Below are 18060 nucleotides of genomic sequence, written 5' to 3' on the forward strand. Positions count from 1 at the left end.
TAACACAAAACCGGCCGTGCCGAGAGAAAATTTACCCAAATTTTGTCAAAATGCAATGCAAAATGCATGCGCATTATTACTATATTTTAATTTATTATTAAAGAAGCTTTCTTAAAAACAGCTGGTAACCCTGTGTGTTTATTACTTCGATAAAACACTAGTACCATTTACTCTACTTTATTCTGCAAGTGACTGTTTTTAAACATGTTATAGTGATTTTGTGCGTTTCATAGCAACTTTCTACACAATAATTATTTTTGTTGTCAGCTGCCGCCGAAAATATAAGACAACTGTAAGTAATCATAGCTACTCATAAATTACCATCCTCGATTAATTTCTCAAAATATACTGGAAATTCTTTCTTAAAAATATAGAGAAATTGACATAAATAATGGGGGGCGCGTAGCGGTAATCCGTACCGCATTTATATTTTTTAAGTATTCTGTAATTTAAAATATTTTATTGTAAAATTTAGCATGCTAAACAGTAACAAGCAACACTTTTAATACATATCTACTTTATTAGCACATAAAAAAACTTAAACGTATTATAAAAAAAGGAACCGAACTAAACATTTTTAGTATTCAAAATAAAGAAATGTAATTTTGCCAACTTACAAAAACTAAATAATGCAGAACATAAATATAATACTAAATTAAACCCAACAGAACCTTTTAAATATTCTTAACCACTGGAAGAAGATGAAACTTTAGTTTTATTCTATATCTATCGTTGATACAATTGATTAGTCTATCACTATAATTTTTGGCGAACAAATTTGTTGCCTTGGTTGCAAAAACTAGTAATTTTATGGGTTTCATATACATGACAGCGACCAACTCGCTTCTTATTGTCCCTAACTAGTACTTTTACCTCTGAAGCATATTTAGCGAGAAAAGCTTGGAAATATCTAGGAAGAGAATAATTCTAATAATCTGTATATTAATACAGTTCATTAGAACGGAAATATCCATTTCCGTTCCATGAAATATCCATTTCCGTTCATTAATACAGATTATTTAACATATTATTATAAAATTAATTAACAATTTAAAATGAAATCAAAATAATTAAATAATATGATATCTATTTTACTTACATAATCGGGCACGTAGCCGCACGGAGTACCGCAGCTCCTGTAGTTGCCAGGTTTACGACAGAATTGCTACTGAACCAAAATCGCTGGATACGTAACTACTACGACCCAGGGTATCGAATATCCCTTAATAAGCATATTTAGTGGCACCACCGACGTATGCCTAATGGATATTTTGTTTTAACAAAATTAGTAAAATTGCGGTATAAAATTCCGAACGCGCCCGCTCGTGGGTTAATCATACTTCAATAATATAATAGGTGCCTGGGTGTTTGTGAGTATTTGTAGTGAGCGCCACATACATATTTTTAACATGTTTGAAGAATAATAACTTGTAGTTCTTACTTGTATAAAAGAATGAAAAAAAATTGGCACCGGGAGGCACGTATAGCCGCCCATATACTAAAATATGTTAATATCTCGAAAACTGCGACTTTGACTGATTTTGATGTTATTACAAATTTTGTTGCAAATATTATTCCTAATCTTAATTTGAAAACCGCGTTTCGCTAGCTACTGTAATTTTGGAGTTACGATTTTTTAAAATTTTTAACCCCCTCCTATACCCCCTTACCAACCCCCCACCCCCACCAAAAACTAATGGCCAGATTCTCGGGTGCCACAGTATTTTTGTGCCAAATTTGGTTAAAATCGGTTCAGCGGTTTTTGAGTTATCGTGTTACAGACGGACAGGCGGACGGACAGACAGACAGACAGACAGACACTACGAAAATATTTTGTATTTAGGTCATTTATGACCCAAATAACTCATTTTGAATGAAATTAAAAAAACTTTTTTTTTGCCGATCCTAATAGCTTACCATACCTATTGGTATGGTCGGCTAAAAATATACATGTCAGTCATGCTATACGTAAAAAAGGTCTCTTGGTAAAAATAATATAACCCTGTATTTATCCCTTTTAGAAGCAACCGTTCTGAATATATTTGGAATGGAATTAGTCAATATATGGCATTATTGACAAAAAATTAACATATTTTTATGTTAGTTAGTTTAGATAGTGATTTGAGTGAAATAGTAAATTTGGGAACTTTTTATTTTTTTGTAAATTAATCATAAATTTTTCTCGATGAAATTATGATAAATCAGTTTTTTTTAACCTTTAGCACAAAAACATTTCTAATTTAACATTTGTTGAATATGTTCAATTTGTGTCAATAATGAGTTTCGATTCCAAATATCTCGAGAACCATTACTTCTAGCGATTTTTACAAAATAGATCTTTCTTACGTAAGAAATGGCAGAAATGCTTATTTTTTACTCAGTAGTATTTAATACAGGTGCAGACAAAAATTTATTACACTTCAAACTACTTTAAAATATGTAGCGCATCTATAAAAGTAAGAGTCACATTGACACTGAAATCCAATTTCTCCCAAACACCAATTTTCATCTAAATTCCTCGTTACACCCTGTATCTCTGAAACGAAACATTTTATAGAATATCCATTTATACGAGCTATTTAGATATTTCTATTTGCAGAATATGCTGCAGAAGCTTCTGTATACATGCACATATTATACACGCTACATATTTTTTTCTATATAGGTACATAATGTAATTAAAAAAAAATAAAGTTTCAAGTTATTTCTCTAAAGCAGTTCGATAATCAGAAAATTGCGAAAGCAAATACTTCTATTTCCAGGAACTATAGATCTATACCTAAGATAGATCGATTAATAAAAAATACCCTGGCAGTTCAATCAGACCAGGAAAAACACATTATCTTGCCAGTCGATTAAGGGCACTGTTCTTTAGGAAGACCCCTATGTAAGCCGTTAACGACCCACACGCGTTATCCTTAATCCGTAAACATCTAATCTTTTTTATTGTAGAGAAAATTGGAAATTGTATTAAGAAACAGTACACCTGGGGAGAATAGTCTGAAGTATATGGGTTGTAATATCCCAACGTAGGAATTAGAAAAACCTAAAGGTTAGTAGGATAACTACACTGAAAAAAAAAGTTGTTAGTAAATGGGCTATTTTACTAATATATACATATTGTTACGTTTTTCGTCGGTTTCGTGTGGATAGAAAGTCACAATTTATTTACACTAAGTAACAAACAATAACGATTAAAAGACTTAAAGTACTATTTACACACTATTTATAACTTATTTACAATTTATCTAACTATTTAATGTACGTCTGCTGGATCTGTGTCTATGAAAGGAATGCGGACAAAAAACATTTAAATAAACAGCAATATATTTTATACGTCGACTTGATGAGTACGTCACCGCAAATCGTTCCGCCCACTCATTTTATTGGCAAATTTGTCGATTTTTTATTTATGGAGCGCGTCGTCTAATTTTTTACGGAAAACATCGAGAGAATATCGTTTTCCCTCCCACGGATACCCCGTAGCTACAGAACGGACAGACGTACTGTATCTAAAAGGAATTTATTTTGAATTTAGCGCGGCGATTGTAACTGTATGCGTCGACCGGTTGTTTTTCTCTGTCCTCTTCAGGCCTCAGGCATCGGCTTATATATGAGAGAAACAGACAATCCAGATTTGACTCGAAAATTCTTATCCGCGTCGACATGGCGCCTAAAGCTCTCGCAGCCAATATCCACTCTTCAGATCCAAAGTACAGAATATCGTCGACCCCGCCAGCGTGTCTAGAGTACCGTCCATCCTCGGCAGGGGATAGCTATCCTTCTTGGTAGGACAGTTTCCAGTGACGACACCTACAATTATGCGTACTAGGTTCTTTTTGTTTTCTAGAAGTTGTTTTGTCTTTTTTCTATCTACCAGGGGCTCTCTTGCTATCTACCATCGTCTTCGAGCTGTAGCGCATTCCTCACGGTGTTGCCACGTCTCTTGCTGCTTGGCCTTGATGGCAGTTCCTATAGCTTCCTTCAGTGTGTTGACGTCACAAGTGGTGGGTCATCTGCCACGGCTTCTCCCCTGGCCCCCTCTTTGGCGAGTCTGCTTCCCGAGATTGCCGTTGCTGTGACCTGGCACCCAGCATAGAGTAGCCCCGCCTTGACGCAGCCAGGACAGTGCTTCTCGAAATTCCATCACAGTCTTCGACCTCACTGATTGCATGGTGATGCTTCTTAAAACGCCCAAGCTGTCAGAGTATATCACGATATCCCCTATTCGTCTATCAGCAATTTTCTCTCGTATACAACTAGCCGCTTCCTTTATCGCGTAAACCTCTGCTTTTAGAACATTACAGCCACCCGATAGCCTTAAAGATCGTCGGATGTATAGTTCCTCTGAGAAGATGCCTATACCTGTGCCTCTTGAAGTTGCGGAAGCATCTGTGTAGACTGATGTGATAGCAATCTCTTGAGTGTTCATTACTCGGTTGCTTTCCCATTCTTCTCTTGTCGGGATGCAAATCCTTATCTTTTCTCCAAAATCATGTTTGGTGAGCATATAGTCCGTTTTCTGGTTTAGCAGATGTGGACTCGTGTTGACCATGATTTTCACTATCACTGACAATATCCTCGAGTGACCGTAGTTGGTCTGGTTCCACAGATTGGATTCCCTTAATCTTAGGGCACCCTTAGCGGCCAGATCCTTCACGAGTCAGTCGATTAACTACAACTCCAGAATTGTTTCTAACGCAGCTTGCGCTGTGTTGTTCCTTGCTCTAGTTGTACCTAGTGCTGCTAATCGCTGTACTTTTGTGGACTAAATAGTTACTTAAAACATAAATAGTAATTAGACTGAAATCATAAATTTGAAATATTTTTGTGACAAAAGTTCAACTGAAACTGTTTTATCATCATTTTTTCGAGGAAAAATTTATAATTAATTTAAAAAAATAAAAATTTACCAAATTTATTATTTCAGTCAAATAACTAATCTACTCATGCAACGAGTTTATTTTTTGTCAATAATGACATGTATTTTTCTATTTCCATTCTAAATATCCTGAGAACGGTTGCTCGTACCGATTTTTACCAAGGGACATTTTTTACGTAGAAAGTCACGGAAATGTATATTATTATCTCAGTAGTTTTATACAAGTACGAACAAAAAGTTATTACTCTTCAAACAGTTAAAATACATGTAGGTGGTGGCCCCTACAAATATCAGCCATATCATACATAAAAGACTTATACTATTAAAAGCCATATTGACATCAAAATAAAATTTCTCATGTCAAAAACCTCGCAGACGTCAATTTTCATCCAAATATTGACGTTACTTCAAATATTATTTGGAAAAAATCGATCTCCAAAACTAAGCATTTTAGGACATACCTTTATGGAACTTTTTTACTTTTTTTTTTCTGACCACCTTGTATATTAAACTCGAGATTAAACTGATATAAAAAAAATCAAAAACAGTGTATTTAGAAAACAGTTACCATAACAAAACAAGTTCGAGACGCTTCTGCTTCGAGTCTGGGACAGATAACACATAAACAGATATCCAGTTTTCTTTCGGATCGTTCAAAAATACTTCTCTGAAGTAAATATTACAACAAGACACGAGACAGATACAAACATAATAGAATTATTCTTGACATATGACGATATTCGTAAAATAATAATGGCTTTTTATTGATTTTATCATAGCTTTTTTCTTTTTATTCACTTTATTTTTAAATCACATAAAGTCAACATAAAACAAATTTAAAATCTAGTTCGTTCGAAAATATACAAAGAAAATACGATATACGACAGACATCAGATATACATTACCAGTGCATTTGCTTTTTATTATTGTACAGCTATAGGTATACTCGTAAATCGTTTAGAGTAAACGGTTAAAGCTATATACCTATATTACTTTGACACAGCACAGATGTTATATAAGTATACTATACCTCGATATATACATTTTTAAAAAAATGGTATAAAGTAGAACAAAGTTTTATAGAAATGCAATATGTGCATCGTAAAATCCAAACATATAATAATATACAGGATTTTCCACTTCCACAACCCAAACCACTGTCTACAAAAATAAACTTTAATATTTATTATATATTTTTGAGACTCAGTACTTTATAAAATTAATTTTAAATTTTAGCTCTAATCTAATCATTTAATTACAATGCTCCATGTCGAATAGCGTGAATACCCATGTTAACGTTAGTTTGTATCCCCCCCCACGTAACTTTTTACTACATAACAGAACACAATTTTTACTTCACGGTCCTCTCCGCTCTACGCTACGCTAGGTTTTACGCCTCATGTGAGGCCACGCACTAAATTTTGCAATTTTGGCGGAAGTTTGAAACATCTTGTAGAGTGAACATTAGTTTGAAACATCTTGTAAGCACAGTCATCAGCGTATTTAAGTTCTGTGATTAATTTTGTACGTGTTTTTGCCTTGCGTCTTTTCCCTGTATTATCTGTATCTAATGCCCAAACCTCCCTCCTGCAGTTTGCACTATAATGGAGAGCAGATGGTGCAGAAGAATGTGTGGAAAAAACTGGGGACTTAACCGTAAAATGACTCTATGGCTATACACAAGGGTAGTAAGACCCATGATAACTTACGGGTCGGTGGCGTGGTGGACAAACACATCGCAAGTAGGTGCGGTAAGGCTGTTAAGTTCCACAAAAAGGGTTGCGTGCCTGTGTGTAACTGGGGCCATAAAAACCACTCCTACAAATGCGATGGAAGTCTTGTTGAACTTACCACCACTACATATTTTCATACAAGGCAAAGCCAGATCTGTCATGCACAGGTTAATTCACGGTCAGCAAGCCAAACGCATAGTGCTGCTAACCAGAAGCTAATCGATGAGCTAAAAGCAGACAAAGTATTGGGATTACCAATTGATGCAACGTCTACTAGGTATAGCTTCAACAACAAATTTAATATAACCATACCAGGAAGGGAAGACTGGAGTAAAGGTGTACCCATTCAAGCTGAGGCAACCTGGTATACAGACGGCTCAAAAACGTCAGAAGGCGTAGGAGCTGGTATAGTAAGGCCGAAACAAGGGAGATCCTTCCACGTAAGCCTATCCAAGGATGTCACAATTTTCCAGGCAGAAATAACGGCAATCCACTATTGTGTAGAAGAAATAATAAGGCAACAAAGAACAAATCGTTCTGGGGCCATCTTCACAGACAGCCAAGCGGCGCTAAAGGCACTCGGCTCCGCGGAGGTCAATTCTAGACTAGTATGGGACTGTGTGCGTGCTCTGAATACTCTAGGCGAACGTAGCACTGTTACGTTGGCCTGGGTGCCAGGGCACGAGGGTCACAAGGGTAACGAAAAGGCGGATGAAAGGGCCAAGCAAGGATCATCAATGCCATTCATAGGCCCAGAACCCTTCTGGGGCGTTGCAAAGGCGGTCACGAGACTGGCCACGGAACGATGGGTTGCCAACGAATCTCTAGAATGGGGGAGAAACTCACCAGGGCAGAGACAGGCGAAAAGGTTCATTGTAGAACATTCGCCTAAATTCACGGTAGACTTGATAAGCAAGGACAGAAAGACAGTCAAAGCTGTAGTAGGTCTACTAACAGGGCGTTGTAAGCTAAATAGGCATCTAAAGCTGATGGGATTGACAAACGAAGCTATGTGTAGGTTCTGCCAATCTGAAGAAGAAACGTCAGAACACATTTTATGTCGGTGTGACAGCCTGGCAAATGTGCGGTTCCCGGTAATAAGCAATGATAGGCCATTGCCAAGGAGCTACATGGAGGGTTCAGTCTCCAAGTTGCTAAACTTTGTGAAAAGGATAGGACTGGAGAATGTAATCTAAGGATCAGAAGAGGACCACAATAGACCTGAGAAGGTCGCAGTGGATCAGGCCGAAAGCCACCTCTAAGAATCTAATCTAATCTAATCTAATAATGGAGAGCGCTGCCATGAATATGTTGAATAAGAGAGGCGGTAAGGCACATCCCTGCCTAACTCCTGTGTTTGTTAGGAAGGGATCACTCAGTATTATGGAGGATTTTACACACTGTAAGAAATTTGTTGGGTACTCCGAACTTTTTCATAATTGCCCAAAGTCCCAAAGTGCGTCGCTTTTCACAGAGTCGAAGGCGTTTGTTAGGTCGATGAATGCAACATAAAGTTTAGACTGCTGCTCTTTTACCTTTTCCTGTAGTTGGCCTATGGAGAATATGGAATCGTCGGTGCCGCGGTTGGTGCGAAAATCCATTTGCGATTTTGGGAGGACTTTTTCTATATGTATAGGTACAGGCGGTTTGACATAATGTTTGCAAGAATTTTTCCTCCGATAGCCAGTAGTGAAAATTCCCGGTAGTTTCGGCAGTCTGATGCACTTCCTTTGTTCTTAAATATATTCATCATATTCGCGTTGTAAAAGTGCAGAGGTATCTCTCCGCTTTCCCATATGACATCGAAGAGATGACCAATAAGTTCTTTACTTGCACATTTATAGATTTCCGCCAGAATCGCGCCACAGCCAGCTGATTGGTTATTTTTAAGCTATTTTATGGAGTCCTTTATTTCCTGTTCTGTTATTGATATATCTAAAGGTGCGTCCACATTGCTCGTGATCCTGATTGCGCTCTTGTTTCTGCGATTGTACTTACGTTGCTTGCGCTTCCTGTTTGTCGTGTTTCTCAAGATCTTTCGGCCCGCAAGCAACAGCTTCACAGTTATGTGGACGCCGCACAGTGGAACGAGCTTATGGGAGCGGTTGGACATGATGTTTTCTTCTCAGCACTTTTAATCCAAAAGACGAAAAAATGATTTTTATATACCGTAATAATGTATAAACAGAACAATTTTAAATTTTAATGAAAGAAAGTGGTTGGCTCATTACAAACCATCCACAGGGTGACATAAAAATATAGTATGTTTTGGAAAAATCTTAGAATTTTTAAATGCTTATAAACTTTGCCAAACTGTCGTGGAATGTTTTAGTTTTAATCTTTTTAAAAAGAAATAGCGTTAGATTTTACCACTGAGATCTAGGACTACTGATACCGTGTTATAAAAATATGGTAATTAAGGGCTTATATTTTCCTATTTAATATAATTTTGCTAATATCTTCGGTTTGAAAAAAGATATCAAGATGCGGTTTTCACTGACTTTTTAAGCTTTCATTACTCTTTACTATCAGCTAAAATTACATATATTATCGCATTTTTTTGAAAAAACGCGCAATGTTTGTTAATTGTAAGACAGCGCCCCGTAGCGTCTACGTTCAAAAGCTTACTATTATTTTTTATATGGTATAATATAGAGTAAGAAACGCTCTTTTAAATGAGCCCCCGCTAGTTGGATTCCGTCCATCCAGTCCGGAGGTATTAATATTTAAATAAAAATAGATCTAACTTTCCCCACCACTTTATTTTGGCATATAGCTACATGGCTAACAAAAAATATTCAGAATTTACTGAAGATTATGAAGCTATTATTTATACTACCCTTTATCTAGGCAAAATTGTGTAAAAACTCCATTTTCTTATTTTTTATAGCAGTTGTGCCCTCTAGCGGCCATTCTACAAACTTGAAAATAATTTCCAGCAATTTCTCATGGCCTCTTTAGTTATGAATATTTTTTTCCGCCGGCCTCACGGCTAATACTTTCCTGAGATATAGCCGAAAGCTATTCTTAGTCGGACACCCTGTACAATTTATTATAAGCAAAGAATATAACAGTAAATCAACGCACTAGAATATTTTTATTACAAATAAAAAAGCTCAACACTGCACTTTAACCCGCTTTCTTTTTCCAACAGTTTATAAGTTTTCCATATATTTGTAGCACCCTGTATCTGTTTTTGATTTAAGCGTCATTTTGTATTTATCCAATTAATAATTAAATATTAATAAATTTATAAAAAAAATAAAGATAATTTGACTCTAAAAAATTTTAATTAATTTATTGGAATTGAAAACTTTTTGATTTTAGTATAGCATGTATTAGTAATATATAAAATGAAAATGTTTAGAGGGGGCAAGCTGGGGCAAGATGTTAAATTAGTTTCGTTATTAGAAAGGCTTAATCTAGCTTGTGACATATATAAAGTCTTGGCCAACTTTGGCCATTTTTTTATTTTTCTACATACACATTTTTTTGCTACTAAATATAGTATTTAGTAGCAAAAAAATGTTTGTGTCTCTTATATACAATTATTGTTCTCCCAAACTTTTGTGACTATATATATCTTTTATTTTAAAGTGAAAACAATCGTTTGCACTAATATGTATGGTTAAAAAAAAGTATTAATGTCTTTGCCACTTTTTATAAAACTAGGTTGTTTCACAAGAAATGAACACCATAATTAAGTCAGTGTAATATCTTCAATTGAAACTTTTCAAACAGACATATAATTAAAAATATTTTTTTGAGTTGGATAAAATATAACGGTCTGGACTTTAAGTAATTAAAATCTTCTACCAAAATTATTTAATTTAAAATTTTATTTTTAAGCCAATGTCCAACATTTTATATTGGGTCTTTCCACCGTGCGCCGTTGCTTGCAACCCGAAAGATATTGACTTTGATATCCTGAAGTATTTTTAATAGCGGCTGCTATGCCGTAATCATTATTGCAATACGAAGGAGGCAAAGAGAAAAAAGGCGGTGTTGGATTATTTGAGCAGCACAGTGAAAGTAAACTTCTACACGATGTCAATATGACCCCTCACATTAAGTCCAAAATAACGGAGTTACTTTACTTTGAAAATTTCCAAAAAAAATGATTTTTTGCAAAAATTTTGAGAACCACTGGATCTTTTCTGGATTTTCTTTCTTGTAAATTTAATCTACTGCCTATGTTGCCATATTATCAATAAATTATATTTTTTAACCAAAAACTAAAAAAATTTCCAAAAAATTTTTCAAAAAATTCCGAATTTTCAAAACATTTTTTTCGCGAAAAAAACCTCATAGGCGTTTTTCTGGGGTTGAACTATACTACCAGTTAAAATATTTGCACTTACTTCTGGGACGCCCTGTATTATTATAGCTCGACTTGGCGTCTTGGCGGACTGTGTATTACTGTTATCACAGATAACAGTGCTATTATATTAGATCGGTACCTGTTAAATATTCAATTGTGCTAAACCTTCTTGACTACAAGTATTATTCTAGTTTATGTATTAATACAGGCATTAATACTATACTGAACATATATCTGACTTCCCCTATTAAGGGTTCCTATTACCTAGAGTATATATTCAGCTTAACATGATAAAGGAAATATATATTTCGTTATTACGATATTTTAATAAATAAATATGCATATGCTCAACAAAGCTGCTGCTTGGCAACAGAACAGCATTAATTAAATGATACTGAATAATAAATGTTTTTAATTTTATATGCTGGTTTTTACATAGGTTTGATAAATAACGTTTTTAATTAAGTTGGCTAAACTCTAGGGACAAAATTGCGTAGATTTATCGATTAATAAGCAATATGGGACCAGTTACTGTAGAGCGAAATTGAACCGACCAAAAGCAATTTCAAGTGAATTTAATATCTAATATTAGCAGAAACTTTAACAACACCATATACTTTAGTTACCTTCATATTTTTTAATTAAATAAAATGTGGCAGTAGAAAACAATTTCAATTTAAATAAAATGTGCATAACATAACATATATATAAAACTATAAGCTACTATTAATACATTATATATGTACGATTGCGATAAAAAAAAGTAGTACAACAAAATATGATTTAATCTGCTGGTCTATAATAAAATATTTTCTTTCAAACTGTTAACTCAGTCTCATCAGAATTTTTATACTTTTATTTCGGCACGTATACCTACTAATTATTACCAAATCCATGGTAACACCTAAAAAGTTATGTGGCATAATTATATCATATCATATATCGGTGGCATATCGATATCCTTATGGACCAGGAGTTCTATCTGGGACTACTAATTCTTGTACTACTTTTTTTTATCGCAATGGTACATACTATATGCTACTATACCGGGTGCGTTTCAAAAGTGGCTCACCCATATAACTTTTTTATTTTTAAGTTAAAAACAAGATAGAAATATGTCATAAATTAGGATTGATTGACGTATTCAAGTGTTTTTCACTAACTTTCTGTTTCACCGGAAATGACGACAACTTTTGATTTTTAAATGACACTCTCGGTATTTTTTTACCTTATTTAATAGAAAATAACACTCTGAATAGAATGACATACCTATCATATGTCAACTTTTGACATTTCGCATATGGTTTATTTAAAATGATAACTTGCGGTTTGTAACGAAAATTTGACTCGAAATACCAAGTGTGTGATATCAAATTATTCGTATTGAGATATGATTAAAAATTCGATTTGTGCATATTCTAACTGGTCAGAAGAAGACACAAATCATTAGACGATCAAATCTATTTTTCCAAGGCTCCTTGATTAAGAATTAGTGTTTTAACTAGCCATGGCACTCTAGATTGAATTTTAAAATACGATTTTTTATTAAGCGAGAATGGCAAAAGTTGACATATGATATGTCGTTCTATTCAGAATGTCATTTTCTATCGAATAAAGTAAAAAAATACCGAAGGTGCCATTTGAAAATCAAAAGTTGTAGTAATTTCCGGTGAAACAGGAAGTGACCAAAACCAATTCAATACGTCAATCAATCCTAATTTATGTAATATACCTACTAACATACAAAATATCGTTTTTGTACCTATATGAAAAACTAAAATAGTTATAGGGGTGAGCCACTTTTGAGACGCACCCAGTATACATCTAACGTTTATTATATCTAAACAAATGAAAATAAATATCCTATGTCACTGTAACCTCAAAAATAATTCATCATGTAAAAATAATAAATCATGAAAATAGGGTTAACAATAACAAAAATATAACACTTTAAATTTGACCAAAACATTTTCAGATGCGTTTTTTCTTCATCTGAGTGTATTCATTAAAAAATACATAACATGCTCCTGATTTATAAGATTTTTAAAATATATATTTCAAAGATTCTTTGAAAAAAAAAATAAAAAACAAAATAGTTGGGTTCTATTGTGTAATAGGTACAGCTGGTTCCAATAAAATTGAATACGATTTGAAACATATTTTTATTATTTAGGGCAGTATATTCTATGATACCAGTCCCCCATTTCTCTACTCATGTCATGCTGACGTTCTGAAAACTTTATTTGCCACTTTCTCAAAAGCAAAGTTGTTTTATACAATGTAACAATAACCTTAACGTGTCAAAATACTTGACACATAAATATACACTACCCAAATATTCCAAAATAATGTGTAGAGTCGTATTCATTTTTTTTGGAACCAGCTATACATTAAGATTTTCTCTTCGAAAGTATCTTAAAATTTATTGGACAACTGAACTAAAGCGATACCTATATGTTGACCATAGTTCTGTGTAAGGTGAGAAAGTTAGAATACAAACAAGGTCAATAAAAGTAGTCATTTCTTTTAAATATTATGAGTAAGGAAAACATTGAATTAAAGTAAAGAAAGAAATTAGAATACTCTTCAGAAAATAAGAAAGTAGTATATTGCCGTACAGCCGGTACATGAACATAGTAAATAAGAATACTCTTCAGAAAATAAACTATAAAACAAATGTTATATAAAACAAAATATAACATTTGAAAAATAACATGATATAGATTATTTAATTCATTCATACCAGATGGCTTGTATTTGAGTACTCCCAACTCAAATACAAGCCATCTGGTATGAATGAATTACTTCTTGTACTACTACTGCTACTACTACCACTACAGCCATTACTCGCTGATGAGTATTTGACACGCATCAGAAGATGATTACGCAAAGCGTTTCCTTTCATGAGCTGAAAAGCCCGATACGTGATGTTATCCCTCTTCCGCACTCCGGACATCAGTGGCGGATACCAAGGCACCCCTAAAATCTATAAATGGTGTTAAATATTAGGCTTTTGGGTTAAAAATGGCCCTCTAAAAAGCATATTCTACATTGCCACCCCACCCCCCTAAAAAATTCCTGTAACCGCCCCTGCCGGACATTCAATAATCTCATTAATTTGTTGCCTCTTTACTTTTTAGTTGTCGTTGTTAACTGACTTTCCAATTCTTCTCCATTGAGTTCTATTGTACGCTGCTTCCTCCCACTAAACCTGCATGCTTATCCCCTTTAAGTTTTCGTGGAGAGTATCCTTGTACCTTCTGAGTTTTCCACCCGGTTTCCTCTTAGCGTCTACCGTAAAGAAGAAATTTCGGTAGGTGTCTGTTGCAACTTGTTTAATGTGTTCATGTACCGGCTGTACGGCACCCAGGTTTTGCTTCATAGTGGGGATTATTATTACTCGGTACACTGCAAGTTTCGTTTTTGTGCTTATGTCATGATTGTAGAAAACCTTATCTTTTAATTTCCAGAATGCTCGTGAGGCGCTGCTAATCCTGTGCTAAATTTTAGAGTCGATACTGGCTCTTTCCGAAATCAAACTGCCGATGCCGAGGTAATTGAATTCCGCTACATATTCCAATAGTACACAGGCCAGCAGTCGACACAAGATCTCGAACTATATTTTAAATCGAAGTCTCAGCCCAGAATAGAGGTGGGCAAAAGTAGTTGCGTATATATTCTGTGGTTCATTCATTTGAACAACATTTTCGAAATGAATTGTGAGTGTAGATGCACTATTTAGAATACGGTTCGTTCAAATAAATCTTAGAGGATATGGGTTCATAAAATAGCACGACGTATGTATAAAATCATATGAGATTTGTAAAAGGGATTCGTAAGAATTCAATCGGTTCGTGACTCACAATGCAGTTAATTTGTTCGTTCAAAGAATCCGTTTAAATGAATCGTGAATCTATAAATTAGCACAGCATAGTTTTAAATAGATCGGCATAAAATCCTTACATTACTGCTTGAATTACCACTTGCATACGATTATCTTTGAAAGAAGTAGTATTGTATACTACGTATTTTGTTCAGAAATAATGCCAATAATGGATATTAGAATTAGATAATCTGAAGAAATAGCAACAGAGTAATATGTATGTATTAATATTGTATATATTCTGTTATAATAATTTAATATATTAGTAACACATTTAATTATATTTGAACGCTGTCTTTATAATAATGAAGACCGCGTATATATATCATAGGTACTCGTATAGTAAGTCAACATAGTGGCGGACTAAGCCTGTTGGAGGCCCGGGCGGCGAAGCTAAATGTGGTCCCCGATCTGTTTAGATAATGATATACTTCTAATGCACATTTTGTAAAAATTGAATGACGTATGTATAATGGTTGAAAAAATTCAAGTATTTATACAGGGTGTCCCAGGCTGAGCCTGCGTTAGAAGTTTCTAGAGAACTATATCTAGATACGAGATTTTGTGCGTATCATTGTTTCACAATGAGATCTATCGATTAAAAATATTTTCAATATGGCGGCACTTTCGGAAGTACCGGAAATTGACTGCAACTTTCTTATTTTAAATGGGTGACCCCATTTTTTATTACATACTTAAATTCTCTGTAAAATTTTATGAATTTTGATATTAACACTCTATACCTAACGTTAACCGTTTTTGAGAAAAAAAAATATTTATAATTTTTAGAGGAAAAAACTGCCTGTCAAAAATATGTATATAGCCTAAACATCAAATTTAGTGATTGCCACAGCCACTGTACCATAAAGAGAAGACATATGGCTATGTCAAAAATTAAATTGTCCGAATGACATATAATAATGGCCGCATAGCTGTCATGGAATTGAGCGATTAAAAATTATCAGAAATTATTTTTTTTCAAATGGAAATCCATTTTTTTTTTATTTTACTCGTGAAAAGGCTTTCGTTACTTTCGTTTTTAAAATTTGTTACTTTTTGACTATACATATTCCTGTACCTAAAATAAATCGTTTTTAAGTTATTTAAGATTCAGCTTTAAAGCGTATATTTTTCTTGATTTTAACCAGTAGCTTATGACAGTATATTATCGATCATCATTTCCAAGCTAACTTTGCGCTGTTTTTTTTTTGATAGTACGGTATATTATTAAAATATCAACTATTATATATCACTAAAGAACGAAAATACGAGATATATTTATATAAAATAAATACACTTTTTAAACTTTTAAGCAGTAGTAGTTATAATATAGGAAATTCAAATATTCATTTTCTAGCAGATGGAAATAAATTGTCTGACTGTTTGACACTAAAAGGAAGCTAGATAAAATCAAGAAAAATATACGTTTTCAAACTAAATCTGAAATAACTCAAAAACGATTTATTTTAGGTATAGGAATACTAGTGAAATAAAAAAAATGGGTTTCCATTTGAAAAAAAAAGATTTATGATAATTTTTTAATCGCTCAATTCCGTGACAGATACCGCCATTATTATATGACATTTGAACAATTTAATTTTTGAAATAGATAGCCACAAAATTTTCTTGAAACAAATTTTCTTGACAGGTAGTTTTTTTCGTCCAAAAATTTTAAATATTTTATTCTTAAAAATGCTTCCAGGGAAATACCGCGACAAAATATCGCGATTTTGTAAGTCCTCCAAGATCCGAGGGGCCCCTTTGCTGTCTCAGGCCCATGGCTCCCGTTATACTAAAGACTTCACTGACATCATCAGTAATGAAGTTATAATACAAGTTATGCTGTGCATTAATTGTAATTTAAAATGTTTATTCAGTAAAAATAAAAAATGAAACCATTGAAAAATAACTTAAAAGCTAAAATAAATAAATTCAGTCTCAAAATATATAAAAAATAATAATTATTCGATATTTTAAACAAAGAAAATTATCCCTTGATTTAACTTCCTAAATAGAAAATGCCATTGATAATTACTGGGCCCTGATAGTTGATAATTAAGTAAATATCTGCTTCGATTTATACTATTTATAGTTGGCGTATACGTATGGTTTGCATACTCCACCTACAAACTGCTTTATAACTACTGCTTTATAACTACTTTATAACACATATTGGCCTTTTGCCAGTTGAATAAAAAGTTACTTATTAAGATTCGGAGGCCCCCTAAAAGACGGGGCTCGGGGCGGACCGCCCCTTCCGCCCCCCATTACACCGCCACTGAGCCAACAATAGTAGTCATTTTACAGACCACTGCAATTATAGCATTCTTTTTATCTTATGGTTCATCTAATTATCTGTTTATTGTGTAATAAAAAAATACTACGTAACTATACCGGGTGCGTCTCAAAGTGGCTCACCCCCTATACCTTTTTATTATTTCAGACAAAAACGAGATTGGGTATCTTAATATAAGACATAAATTAGGATTGATTGACGTATTCAATTATTTTTTGGTCACTTTCTGTTTCACCGGAAATAGCAGATTCGGTATATTTTTACTTTATTCGATAGAAAATGACACTCGAATACAATGACATATCATATGTCAACTTTTGACATTTTCGCTTACAGAAAAATCCTATTTTAAATAGAGAGTACTATGGCTTTGTTAAAAACACTAATATTTAATCAAGGATCCTTGAAAAAACAGATTTGATCATCAAATGTTTTTTCGCGTCTTGTCCTGGCCGGTTAAAAGATGGCCAAATCGTTTTGTTAATAATATCTCAATTTTTTTAAATGGAACGAGGTGGCTCATTAGCATATTTGGAAAAATAATTTTTTTTACGAATAATTTAGACACTTGGAATTAATTTACACACTTGGTAGTTCCAGTCAAATTGACGTTATGAAACGCATGTTACAATTTCAAATAAACCATATGCGAAAATGTCAAAAGTTGACATCTGATATGTCATTCTATTCAGAATGTCATTTTCTATCAAATAAAGTAAAAAAAAAAAGAGTGCAATTTAAAAATCAAAAGTAGTACATAGTTATTTCCGGTGAAACAAGTGACTAAAAACAATTGAATACGTCAATCAATCCTAATTTATTTCATATATTAACATACCAAATCTCATTTTTTTATCTGAAAAAAAAAAAAGTTTTAGAAAGAGCCGCTTTTGAGACGCACCAGGTATTATCTTTTGTATGTATTACTGACAAAACTTTGTGGGC

The 18060-nt window shown here is 33.7% G+C and overlaps 1 protein-coding gene across 3 annotated transcripts in view; it reads left to right on the plus strand.

Moving 5' to 3' along the window:
* The first annotated feature begins 215 nt into the window (after positions 1–215).
* Positions 216–18060, plus strand: part of LOC115889044 (calbindin-32) — a 111821-nt gene continuing 93976 nt past the window's right edge. For 2 of the 3 annotated variants that reach the window (XM_030908961.1, XM_030908963.1), the window contains exon 1: positions 216–292. The gene's annotated coding sequence lies outside the window, so the exon portion shown is untranslated. Of the gene's footprint in view, positions 293–3001; positions 3053–18060 lie in introns of those variants that run through there. The other variant, XM_030908962.1, reaches the window with a different exon arrangement.

This window comes from Sitophilus oryzae, unplaced genomic scaffold, assembly GCF_002938485.1.
Source record: "Sitophilus oryzae breed Bouriz unplaced genomic scaffold, Soryzae_2.0 scaffold_810_pilon_pilon, whole genome shotgun sequence".
Classification (NCBI taxonomy): Eukaryota; Metazoa; Arthropoda; class Insecta; order Coleoptera; family Curculionidae; genus Sitophilus; species Sitophilus oryzae.